At 43.6% G+C, this 13,330-nt stretch overlaps 1 protein-coding gene and 1 non-coding gene across 7 annotated transcripts in view; one reads left to right on the forward strand and one right to left on the reverse strand.

The window, feature by feature from the left end:
- The window catches only part of GAB1 (GRB2 associated binding protein 1), a 127,347-nt gene that overhangs the window by 36,893 nt on the left and 77,124 nt on the right, over window positions 1–13,330 (forward strand). The gene's annotated exons all lie outside the window — the stretch shown is intronic.
- On the reverse strand, window positions 6,178–6,249 carry TRNAG-GCC. Its single transcript has one exon. It is a non-coding gene; the product is annotated as a tRNA-Gly (tRNA).

The raw sequence follows: 13,330 nt of genomic DNA on the forward strand, positions 1-13,330 counted from the left end.
ATTGGAGATCACCTGAGTGTCCTAAGACTAAGGCCATAATTGATAATTATTCTTTCTAGTCAGGATGCCAAAGAACTGAACCAGGAATTAAGGAGGATACCTACATTTTTGGAAAAACCTGTATTCTCATTATTAGCACAGTGACCCAGTGTCTAGCACATAACTGGAACTCAATATGTGTTTGTTGGACTGAATCCAGGGTCTGGTAGCAGGACTGGGGAAATCTTCACTGTCTCTAGAAAGGAAATTCTATAGTTTATACATATACTTAGAAGCCCCAAACTGAAATGGGAGAGAGCAAGAGTGAGATGTTGGTCCAATGAGGAAAATGTCTGGAGCGTGTCTCTTTACAGGAGAGGCCCAGAGCAGTTTCTTTTCACTTTGATATTAGATGTGTCCTATTTGGATATGTCCTTAAGTGTTTGCTTTTTTTCTCTTCCCTCCCAGAGGAGTAAGTTCCAGGAACCAGTTACCACTGCAGGCTGTCATAAATTTCCCCCTAAGTGCAAGGGCTTGAGGGCACATCTTTCAGCTTATTTGAAGCTATGTTTAGACTGACATTACATCAGGGGTTGAGCTGCAAATTCTGAAGTGGTGGTGGTTTAGTGGCTCAGTTCTGTATGACTCTCTGCGACCCCATGGACTGTAGCCTGCCAGGCGCTTCTGTCCGTGGAATTCTCCAGGCAAGAATACTGGAGTGGGTGGCCATTCCTTCTCCAGGGGATCTTCCCAACCCAGGGATCGAACCTGGGTCTCCTGCTTTGCAGGTGGATTCTTAACCGACTGAGCCAATTCTGAGGAGGATCTAAGTTCTGATGATGAGGCCGTTGACAGAGGCTCCCCTCGGGTGTAACAGGGGAGGGACTCTACTTCTAGACTAGTGTTTTCAGCTCCATCCACAGGACTTTGAACAGGAATAAAGATGTTACTCGTAGGTCCTGTTTTTTTGAAGAAAAAAAAAAAGATGAAACAGAGGTTCCTGCCAGTGTGGCAAAGAATGTCATATTGTAGCGCCAATTACTTTACATGGTCAAAGGTCAGAGAAAGGGAGCCCCAGGCAGAACAGGACAGCTGCACGCTGCTGGAAGAAGTAAGTAGGATTCACTTAGCTTCTGTTTTTTCTATAACAGTGGTCCCCCTGCCCCTAAATAGGACTGTACTATTTTTGGAATAGACGATGCTACCCCATCATCCTATGATTGTCCAAAACTTAGACATTTGAGCAGTTTGAAAACTTGTTGCAGGAGGAATTATAATGAAAGTTTTAAGGCTTTCATTTTTTTTTTAAGGCTTGTATTTTGTAAATTTTTTTTTCATGTTTTCTTCATATAAATCTTATACTTCTTTTATTTGTTTATTTTTGACTGTGCTGGGTCTTTGTTGCTGGGCGTGGGCTCTATGCGCTTCAATAGTTGAGGCTCACGGGCTTAGTTGCTGCACTGCCTGTGGAATCTTCCTGACCAGGGATTGATCCCATGTCTCCTGCAGTGGCAGGTGGATTCCCATCCACTGTACCACCAGAGAAGTCCTATGGCTTTCATTTTTATCTTCTCCATTTCTACCTGTCTTTAGTTCAGTTCAGTTCAGTCACTCAGTTGTGTCTGACTCTTTGCGACCCCAAATCGCAAAGAATCACAGCACGCCAGGCCTCCCTGTCCATCACCAACTCCCAGAGTTTACCCAAAGTCATGTCCATTGAGTCGGTGATACCATCCAGCCATCTCATCCTCTGTCATCCCCTTCTCCTCCTGCCCCCAATCCCTCCCAGCATCAGGGTCTTTTCCAATGAGTCAACTCTTCGCAGGAGGTGGCCAAAGTATTGGGAGTTTCAGCTTCAGCATCAGTCCTTCCAATGAACACTCAGAAGTTGCCACAGATGCCAAATTTCTGTAAATATGTACAATTAATAATATGATATGCAAGTCATCGTTTTTGGCAGTAGATTCCTATGGAGGTTTTTCTTCCTATTTTGGGCAGTTCTCAAGATTTTGCTCCTCTTTGTTTAATAACTTAAAAAGCAGTCTTTATCTCCTTTTGTCTACATTCATCTAGGTTTATGTGCTGTTTTCCCACCTGATGTTTTGTTTGCTTAATCCTTGCTGTGACACTGGGCTGTGAAAAGAAATACTGGTTCTCACCAAATATTTTCATTCATTTTGTACTACTCCATTGGCAGTAAGAAAAGACACTGTTTCCCTACTGGATACATTCTTTACAAGATAAAAGCAACCCAGGGTGAAAACATTCTATTATTCTAGTTCCCACAGAAAGGCAGCCTCCGTAAAAAGAGATGAAGAAGAGAAAGTTGCTGGTGTTTGCTCGTTTTCATAAACTCGTTTTTGGAGGAAGAACATAATATATACATGATTTCCTGTTAACGGCTGTTGGTGTCCAAAGTTTGATACTGCTGTGTGACAACCTGCCACGGCTTCCTTTTTCTGAAGGAATGATTGACTGTGAAGCCAGAGTACTTGCTAAACAGGGAAGCTGCTATTACAGAATGCACAGGAAATCAAACTGCTTAAGCGGTTTTGCTGAGACATGAGACAGGCTATAAACTGTTACAGGCTACACTGCCTTCCCGGTGTCGTGACTGGTTTTGAAAGCTGGATTCAAAGCCGTGAAAAGCCTAGTGTTATCATAGCAGCACTAAAATGAATGAAGGAGAATGATGGAGTTGGCTGAATAGAAAAGAGGCGTGTCTGACAATTAGAGCTGGGCACCAGAGCCCTCCAGAACCTGCTGGTCCCTGGGAGCATTCAGACAGACACTGGGTGAGTCCCCACCTAGCTGGTATGTGGGTCAGGGCTTGGTGGGAAGCAAGTGGCACACTCCAGTTGGATAATCTGAGGTACACTGAATCAAAAGACTGCTTACCCAAAGAGCATGCATATAAGGATGACTAGGAGTGTTGGGCAAGGGCCAGTGCCTGTACCTGAAGAAGAAAGAGGAAGGAATAGTCCCAAACCCCAGGGGGGATGGCTGTGTCGAGATGGATGCCTTGCAGGAGCTGAGGTCTCTGGTCAAGGGACGCATAGGCCTGCAGCCAGAGGTTCAGTCCCTTGCCCTCTGACTTCTCTCTCTCTTATCCCCATTGACCAGACTTATCCCAAAGCCAGAGAACCAGCCGTGACACAGGATGTAGTCTTAAGTTCGCGTCCCCCAGCTCAGAGCAGGACAGGACCAGGTGGAGGGTGGATCTAGTGGAGTGGCTGGAAATTGTCCAGCCCAGATGTTATCCCAGTCATCCTCACCGATGCCATGTAACTTGTTTCTATGAAGAATCATCACATCTCAGAAGTATTTGAGATTACCCAGTTTAGGCATCAAGAACATGCAGACTTCCTATTCATCTAGTTTAGTAGATGAATAGACATCTAGTATAATATTTGCAGTTAGAGAGGACAAAACCTTACTTGAAGGAGCAGCTTGCTCTGTTGTGGAACAGTCCTAATGATTAGGGAGGTTTTTCTTGGATTGAAAATTCCTTCCTGTAACTTAGAGTGGTTGTTTGTTCTCTCTTTTGGAGCTGCATAGAACCAGGCTACTGTCTTGCCCTTTATCTTTTGTCCCCATTGTAGCTTTTTTGTTGCTGGTTGTTTAACAGTCCTTCATTTATTCAGTATGTATTAACTGAATGTCCACTAGGGGCCAGGACTTGTTCTAAGTGTGGGATATTCAGCTGTGAACAGCACAGAAGTCCTCCTGCTTTCGTGAAACTTACATTCTAGTGGATTGAAGTGGATGCTGAGCACAGAAATGTATAATGTGGCGACCGACCAGTGGTGCTAACTGCTGAGACTGAAAGCTGTTCGCTTGGTTCACATGAGAAGCCTAAATCATTGTGAGTCAGCTGTTGCCAAAAAGCCCCATTCCATCTTAGGCTGTGTCAGCAGAGTGCACAACACAGAGGTGGTGTTTCCTTTGCTTTCTGATTGCCCACCTGGACCTGGAGTGTTGCATTTACATTCTAGAAGGTCATTGGCAAACCCGAACTCTTTCAGGGGATGTCCCCAGGATAAGTCTTTTTTTTTTTTTAATTCAAGTATAGTTGATTTACAATGTTGTGTTAATTTCTGTTGTACAGCAAAGTGACTCAGTTATAAATTTATATTTTTTTCTTCATATTCTTTTCCATTGTGGTTTATCACAGGCTATTGAATATAGTCCCCTGTGCTCCCAGAATAGCCTTTCAGTATTTGAAGAAAGCCATCATATCCCCCAGAGAGTGTTCTTTAGGCCAGACCTCCCCAGTTTTGTCAACAGTTTCTCAGATGGTATGATTTCTGTACTTTTAACCATCCTGGGCTTTCTCTAGATAATCAATTTCCTCTTGAAAAACTGCTCTCAGGGTTTACCTCCGTTCTCTAGATGTGGTTTCAACTTGGGTGTCACCTAGTAGACTCTCTCCCCTTGATCTGGTTATTTAATTTTTGTAATGCAGCCATGGATTGAATTTGCTTTTCTTTTTAAACAACTGTGTTACTTCTGACTCTCACTGTTACAATACTGTTAAGTCTCCAGCCTTTCTTTTGGTGCAACTGATATCATACTCAAATGTGGGGCTCTTATCTGTCTCTATGAAAATGTCATCTCATTGCTGTCCATTCAGTCTTCTACATTCAGATTCTTTGGAATATTATCTTTCATCTGACTTCGTGCCATCTACGAAATTGATAAGCATAGTCCCAGAGTTCTTCTAAGTGATTAATATAAGCATTCCGTTAAAAAAGAATAATGACACAAGGCCATTCCTTCAGGTTACAGCAGTTCAATAATTAATATTCTTTGAGGATGGTATTTCAAATAATTGTCACTACCCTTAACTATGATGGGCTTCCCAAGTGGCTCAGTAGTAAAGAATCTGCCTGCCAAGCAGGAGACACAGAAGTCATGAGTTTGATCCCTGGGTCAGGAAGATCCCCTGGAGGAGGAAATGGCAATCTACTCCAGTATTCTTGCCTGGAAAATTCCATGGACAGAGGAGTCTGGAGGGCTGCAGTCCATGCGGTGGCCTGACTGAGTGACTAAACAACAACAGCCCTTAACTATGTCATCCAGCTTACATATCCAGACCTTCATTTTATCCAGACCTTTTTGAAAAATGAAGAGACATTTTCTTCATGGCATTTCTCTCTCATACCAGGCAGACTTACCAAAAAACATATTAGGATAATTTGACACGACATTGGCAATACACTAAGCTACCACTATTCCCTTTTACCCCTGAGTCTTTAACATCTGTCCGTAGGATTGTATTTGAATTGATACCAGGCTTGCTTGTCTGTGCTTTAGTTTTTTTGTATGTGTCCTTATTTCTGGAGAATTGGAGAAGGCAATGGCACCCCACTCCAGTACTCTTGCCTAGAAAATCCCATAGACGGAGGAGCCTGGTAGGCTGCAGTCCTTGGGGTCGCAAAGAGTCAGACACGACTGGGTACTTCATTTTCACTTTCACTTTATTTCTGGAACCTCTGCCTTCGTGTGTGGTGAGCTTGCCTGTAGCGACTCCCTTGGTTCCTAAGGATGAGATGTGGCCTCTGTTCCCTCTTTTCAGGATGGGCCGCAGTTGCCAGTTTTAAGTCTCTCTCTTGATCAAATCTAGGACATTGGGGTGAAATAGAAGTTGAATAATTGAGCCTTCTGACTTTGGTGAAGGTTGTGTCATCTTTCCCAGAATGATGATGATGATGATTTTTTTAATCTTGCTTCTGATAAAGCTTAAAAGGAAGTGGGAGGAGACATGGTGGTACCAGGGTTGCTGCTCCGGGCTCTCCCTGGGGTCTCCTGGGCCCTCTTGGAGGGGCAGCTCTCACACGCAGTCTTAGTTCTCGTGCCCAAAGCATTATGACATATTTATGGTTTGGTTTTTGATTCACAAGCTCCCTGTAAGATTATCATGTTTTCTTACAAGGTTACCTTGTTTATAGGTTAGAAGAAAGGCAAACTTGACTTTACTGATCCTGGGAATATTTTTGTTTCCCAAACCATAAGGTATCCTGTTTTCTGGGAGTTTCTAGATTTTAGTGTAGAACATCTTCATTGATTGGTGATTTTAGTCACTAAGTTGTGTCTGACCTTGCGATCCCATGGTCTGCAGCCTGCCAGGCTCCTCTGTCCATGGGATTTCCCAGGCAAGAATGCTGGAGTGGGTTGTCATTGCCTTCTCCAGAGAATCTTCCAGACCCAGGTATCGAACCTGGGTCTCCTGCTTGGCAGGCAGATTCTTTACCACTGAGCCACCTGGGAAGCCCTAGAACATTTTGGCTTCATTCAAATGCCCAGGAGCCTATCCACCTTGCTGGTCATGTGACTTTAAAGGGGAGAGTTACTGAGACTGTCCCTTGCCTCGTAGGGGACAGAGTGGGCCAGAGTATGGTTAAACACACCAAACTTGCCAAGTCACATGACTTTTAGTGGAGGGCTTGCCTTGACTGCTTGCCTTGCTTACCAGAAATGCACTTGTGCTTACTGGAGGGTCGGTGTGTTACGAGGATCAGTATACCATCTAAATTGATAGACTAGAAGCTGTTTCACAGTTTTTTGTTGCCTTTCACAAGCTCCAGAGAAAAGACTATGTTCATCTGGACCAAACCGGTGGGAACCTTATACTTTAGATTCACAGAGTATGTTTGGATTTTCCAGATTTGACTGTGTCAGCTTTATCCTGAATATCATATTCCTTTCCTTTTGCGCATCACTGATTGTTAGTTGACTAAGAAAGTGGAAGTCACACTTTTGTTCAGAGCCCAAGACTCTTCCGAGGTTCCTGTGGGCATCGTCTTCCATCAGACATTCAAAACAGCCACCACAGCATAGCAGTCACGGCTTCGGTGAACATTGATCCCGGTTTGCACTGTGTCCTGGTACACAGGACTCAGAAGTGCCTTGGTTTGGAAGAAAAATTGTATGGTTCCCTTGACTACCTCCCAGAGTATCGTAGAAAGCAGTGGTTCCCATGGTACAGTCACAGCTCTGACCTTTGGACCTTCCTTACTCACCTTTTCCCACAAAAAGACGCCAGGATGAACTGAGCACCCAGCAGATCTTGGAATACTGTTGGTTTCCCTGGAGGCGCATTTGGTCCTCTGTTCCTTTAGAAAGATGAAGCTGCTCTTCATGGCTGAGAAACAACTCTCATCATTTTGGTAGATGGAAAAACATCTTCTCAATGGAACTGAGTTTTTCTGGTTGAATTCATCTGTTTAAAAACTTGCCAGTGAGAGCTCCTTGGTAAATCTGCTGATTAAATGAAGATTTGATACCTCATGGGTCTTTGAAAGAATCCGTGGGCTTTCGCAAGCCATATCACGTCTTGCTACATCCAGAGCACTGACCACTGTTGATTTTCTGCCTCCTTCACTAGGTGAAGGCAGGGAGGGACCAGGGCTTATCCATCCTGCCTGTAGCATTGATCATTCTGTGGGTTTGGATGAGAGGAAGAGAGAAATAGGGGGAGAAAGGGAGAAATCGAGGAAGAAAGGAAGAAATAAGCCCAGCTGCTTTCTGCTTCCCTTTTAGGAGGTGAAGCACCCAAACTGCCTGCCTAGGAATAGGAAAGGTAGTAACTATTTTAGGAAGTGGCTTCCCCAACTTGCTGAATATGACGATCATTTAGTTTCCCGAGTTTGTAACCCTACAACTCGAGCACTGTTGATGGTGCTGGCCTAGATGATTCTTGGTTGGAGGGCTACTGGCCCGTGGTAGGTTGTTTAGGTAGCAGCAGCCTTGGTGTCTACCCACTCGATGCCAGTAGCCCACCGCAGTCCCCGCTGACACAGAAATACCTGCAGACATTGCCAAACATCTGGTGGGGGGCAAACTAGTCCCCTCTCTGCCCCACCTCCCCCCGCTGAGAACCACTGTTCTATGGGAGCTCATGTCTAGGATAAATGCAGACCAGAGACACTCAGAAAACAATAAAACTCTGGAATTGGAAGGGAACTTCGAAATCATAAAGCTTGTTTCCCTGCCTTTCCCCGTACCCCCCACCCCAACTCCAACACACACCACCATTTTGTACCTGAGAAAACTATAGCCCAGGGCAATAGGTGAATAGAAAAAAAGAATACAAGTGTGAGACATGATACTTATTTATACTGGAGGCTTATTTAAGATTGTTTACAGATTATGAAAGTGTATCTTCTTTCAGGCAACTCATAAGAAAACATAAGCTTATGGAAATAGACAAGAAAGCTGAAGAAAGATTCATATCACAGAAAATTGAAAGGCTAGCACCACTCAAAAAAGAACTTAAAGTATTTATGGAATATTTTTTAGATTAAAAAAAGAGCAGAGCAAACCCACTAGAATATGACTAGATTTCTGGCACACCCCTGTGAAGCTGTATAGGATTGATATTAGACCGTTTTAAGTACATATATATAAAAAGCAGAAGAATATTTAAAGTAACAGTAATTGGGCTTTTTCATAAAGTGAATTGCTTTTAGATCTAGATAAGCTAGACAGTGGTCTCCCCCAGGAGCTATTTCCACGGTAGGTTAAGTTGTGTTTTGTTAGGGCATTTTCTCTTACTGAGAATTCTCACAGAAAGGCAAGAACACTGAATTAAGTGTTAGCTGCTGTGGTTATTTTAAGACTCATCTCAATAACCAAGAGGGTTCAGTTCTCACACTTTGTACCTTTTGACTACAAACAGCTTTAAAGAGGTTTATGTTGTACTTCATCAAAAATTATAGAGGATCGGCCGACTGAGACGCCTGGGGACCGAAATTGGGCAATTCGGAGTTTCTCATGTGTGTAAGCCACCTTTTGTTTCGATCCCTATCATTCTTAGTCTGTCTTTTTCAAGATTCTGCTGGAAGGACTGTCCTGAGTGAGGGCAGAAGAAGTGGCAGGATCCTGAGGCATGGGTCCACACCTTCCCTCCCGTCTGAGGTAGGGGGAAAAGCGAGTGACAGATGGTTGCCTGAACTTTTGGTTGAGAGTATTATGTTTAGATTCCACCTGATTGCACTTTCTTGTGGTTTCAGTTTGCTTTAAGCATAATCCACGTCTGAACCCACGCAGCAGAAACTTTTCTGAAAAATCGTGAATAAATCCGTCTTCAAAGAATCAAAAAGCATCAGGAGAACCAGTTCATGGAATTTATCCCAATGTTCTGGTTATCTGTGTCCTTGAATAGACCCGGTGGTCCCAACCCTGTTCCAATGTATCTTTTTATATATGCTGGACTTGTAAAAAATCTTCTTAAATCGGCACCTCGATTCTTGATGAGAGAACTTTCAACCATGTAATATGTTGGGTCGTTTGTTGAAAAGTCAGCACTGGAAACTTACCCTTCTGCTTTTAGCATTTGAAATCCTTGTCAGGGAGACATGTTTCTCAGAACAGATCTTTTGAGGGGCTGTAAAGCAGTTCTCCTGGCAAGATTCTGAACTTTTTGGATCATTATACTATTATGCTGATTTATCTAAAACATGGATTCCAACTGTAGACTCCTGGCAGATATGCGCATGTCAGATGTCTTGGCACAGGTCTAGGGTTAGAAGGGGACTTTCCCACTTCTTTATGTAATCCACACTGTCACATGTGGGAGTATTTGGTGAAATTTCTTCTGCTGAAATTCTTAGCTTTTCATACCGGACATGATGCTCCATGAGAACAGGCTCTGTGTATGCCTGTATACATTTAAATGAAATGGAAAAGAAAAATTAAATCCAAGAAAATGCCTTTAGTTTGCAGGGGTGATTATTTTTAGGCTGTGTTCATATGCTCCAAAAGCTCTCTTTTATTTTAAGTCAGGTGACTGGAACTTGGAACAGAACTTCCCATAGAAACAATAGGATAGTATGTGTGATGCTAAAGTTTCCAGACTAGCCCTCAAAGCTTAGTTAACCCATCATACACTAACACGCTTTGCAGTAACGGGACAGTGCTGTGCCGTGTATCAAAACACTGTGTAAATATAGAGCACAGACTTGTGGTTGTCAGGGGGAGGGGAGGTGGGGAAGCAAAGGATTGGGAGTTTGGGGATAACTGATGCAAACTCTTCTATATAGAATAGATAAACAGCCAAGTCCTAGTGTATACCACAGGGAACTATATTCAGTAGTTTGTAATAAACCATAATGGAAAGAAATATGGAAAAGAATATCGATGTATGTGTAACTTACTTTGCTTTAGAGCAGAAATTAACACAACTTTGTAGATCAGCTATACTTCAATAAGATAAATTAAAAAAACAAATGCTGTTTAATGATTTTCAACCTCCAGCCTGTTTCAGTGCTAGACATTAAAACTGGGGGGGAAAAATTAATGCATAGGAATACGTTTATTTTCTTTTCAAAGGCGAGTTTTGAGGAAAAGTAGTTCTAAAGAGACTTGGCATGGTGGAAGAGCCCCAGGTGAACCTAAAGATCTTTTCCGTAGCAGTCTGAACCTCTTAGAGCAGTAAGTGGGAGAAGGCAATGGCACCCCACTCCAGTACTCTTGCCTGGAAAATCCCATGGACAGAGGAGCCTGGTGGGCTGCACTCCATGGGGTCGCAAAGAGTCGGACAGGACTGAGCGACTTCACTTTCACTTTTCACTTTTATGCACTGGAGAAGGAAATGGCAACCCACTCCAGTGTTCTTGCCTGGAGAATCCCAGGGACGGGGGAGCCTGGTGGGCTGCCATCTATGGGGTCGCATAGAGTCGGACACGACTGAAGCAACTTAGCAGCAGCAGAGCAGTAAGTCAGCCTCTCAGACTTCGGTTTATTCAAATGTCGTGAAGTAGTTGTAGGGACCAGAAGGGATCAGAGCAGAAAGTGCCCAGGAAGGTGATTTGTAAACTGTACAGTTCTGTTAACATACAGAGACACAGTGTAAGTTTTGCTGTTCTTTAACTGTGAGAGTCCTGTGACCAGGCTGTTTCTTTTTCCTGACACCCTTGTGTTGATAGCAACACTCCTGATATTTAATGACGAATGAGATCCCAGATAGCTCACAGACACAAAAAGTAGACATTCTTTTAATTTCTTTGGGAGACAATAGCATTTGCTTTCTGAGACGTTTGGTTGGAATTTCCTAAGTAGTCACTCTCTCATGCTCTCAATTTTCTAGGCTTCAAACCGCTCCTGTTCTCTCCTTGTCTGAGTATGTCTTTCTTAATCACCTTCTCAAGTTTCAGGTTACATAGCCAGGCTCCCACTCCAGGCTGGCCTCCCAGTGGCCCTGGCCTCTCTGTGACCCGCGCCTCTGGACTCAGACCAGCTCTGCAGTGTCGGCAGCCCCTGCAGCTGACCCGCTTGCGCGAAGGGCCCCCTTCTGCTCAAAGCTTCGCTGGACACCAAACAGGGGCGGCCTGTCTGGAGGGACCACGGCCTGCTGAACGTATTTTTAATGGTACAAACCTGGTCCTAGACTCTGATGATAGAGGTAAAACTCCAAGTGCTGTGGGCCTCATCCCCCACCCAAGGAGCTTTTCTAGGGGAAGTGGTATTAGGAAAGGAAATGGGGGCTCAGTGGCCCTTGCAAAGCCAGTCTTTCCTATCCCCCACCTCATTCACTGGGCCAGGTCAGGTGGGGCTATTTGTAATGTGTAAAAGTCACAGTACCCCACCAAAGAGGCACAGTAAAAGGGGCTTAGTAAAATATTGTTATTCGTGTCAAAGTTATAAATTTCAGACCTACACAGAATAACATCTAATGTTGGAAGCAGTCACAGAGATCAGGAGCAGAGAAACCTTGAGCTGAACAAGTAAACCGATGTACGGGTGTTTCATGGCTTCAGATCTTGAGCCCTTTCAAAGGATGTCCTTAAGGCACTATATCTGCGTCTCCCTGGGTAGGGAAGATCCCCTGGAGAAGGGCATGGCAACCCACTCCAGTACTCTTGCCTGGAAAATCCCATGGACAGAGGAGCCATACGAGCTTCAGTCCATGGGGTCGCAAAGAGTTGGACACAACTTAAACAACTTATTAGCACACTCACACACCCTCTCTCTTCTCTGTGCAAGATTGGCACTCATGTGCCCAGCTGTTCGCTGAAATCCCAGGATTTGCCTAACAGTCTATAGATCAGAGATGAAGTAGCAGGTAGCCTACCATACCACCTCTGATTTCCTTCTCCCACTGTAGACAGAATTACTACTATTTATTAAGCAAAACAGCTTGTAGGAGCTGCAGAAACCAGACACATGACACAGTTTCTGCTCTTTTAGAGCTTGCAATGCTGTATTATCTCACATCATTAAGGGAGCCCATTCTGGACCATGCAGCGCCACTGAATTGGATACTAGTGTTTCTCCTACTGATTCTAGTGAAAATTTAGAAAAGATCATTTACTTCTTGGGCCTTAGTTTTCTTATCCATAAAGTGAGGATATTGAAATCTGAAGCCTTCATATCTGTGCATTTTGTGAGTCACAGTCTCCTGCTACTTTTAATCATCAATCTTTTGATCCCTTTTATTCTTTTCAATTCAAGAAACTCTTAGCTAAGATATAGATCTTAATTTATCTGCTGATGTGTGATTGGCAACTTGAACTTTAGAGAACCACAGGCTGGAAAAAGTGGGGAAATGTATAATGGTCCATTTCTTCCATTTTAAGGCGGAATAAAAAATAATTTGGATTACTGTACACCTCATTAGTAAAATAGAATATGCCTGCTTTTGAATATTCAGAGATTTAGAGCAGCAGTTCCCTGCCTTTTGGGCACCAGGGACCAGTTTTGTGGAGGACACTTTTTTCCATGGGTTGGGGGAGGGGGCTGGTTTGCGGATGGTACAGGACGTTACATTTCTGGTGCACTTTATTTCTATTATTATGACATCAGCTCCACCTCGGATCATCAGACATTAGATCCTGGAGGTTGGAGACCCCTGACTTAAAGAATGTAAAAAAGTTTTTGACTTTACAGAGGCATTTGATCACAGAATTCTTTTCCGTAGCGAGTTCCTCCAGTGCGTTTAAAATGTAATATGATTGGCAGAGGTTATGTGCACCAGAAATATCCAGTTCTGTACATTGATAATTTACTCTGCAGCAGTGCTGAGTATGTACAAAGAAAATGTGCTTTCTGCTAATTAATTGGAATTTTCTGCAGTGTAAGAGGGTTTTTTTTTGTTTGTTTGTTTGTTTTTTGGGCTGCTGTGTTCGACTTTTACTGCCCTTTTTTACCCTCGGTGTTCCTCCTGATCGTCCAGGCAGCATTCATTTGTGAAACAATTAGCTAAAATCAGGGCGTTCACCTGTGGCTGTTGGTTGCCTCCCCCAGTTAAGGGAGGAATCTGTGACTGAGGCAGGAGATGCCTTCTGTAGTGGCGGGAACACAGAGCAGGTAAAAACAGATTTAGGTTCAGATGCCAGCACTGCTTCTCACT

This window comes from Bubalus bubalis, chromosome 17 (genome assembly GCF_019923935.1).
Source record: "Bubalus bubalis isolate 160015118507 breed Murrah chromosome 17, NDDB_SH_1, whole genome shotgun sequence".
Classification (NCBI taxonomy): Eukaryota; Metazoa; Chordata; class Mammalia; order Artiodactyla; family Bovidae; genus Bubalus; species Bubalus bubalis.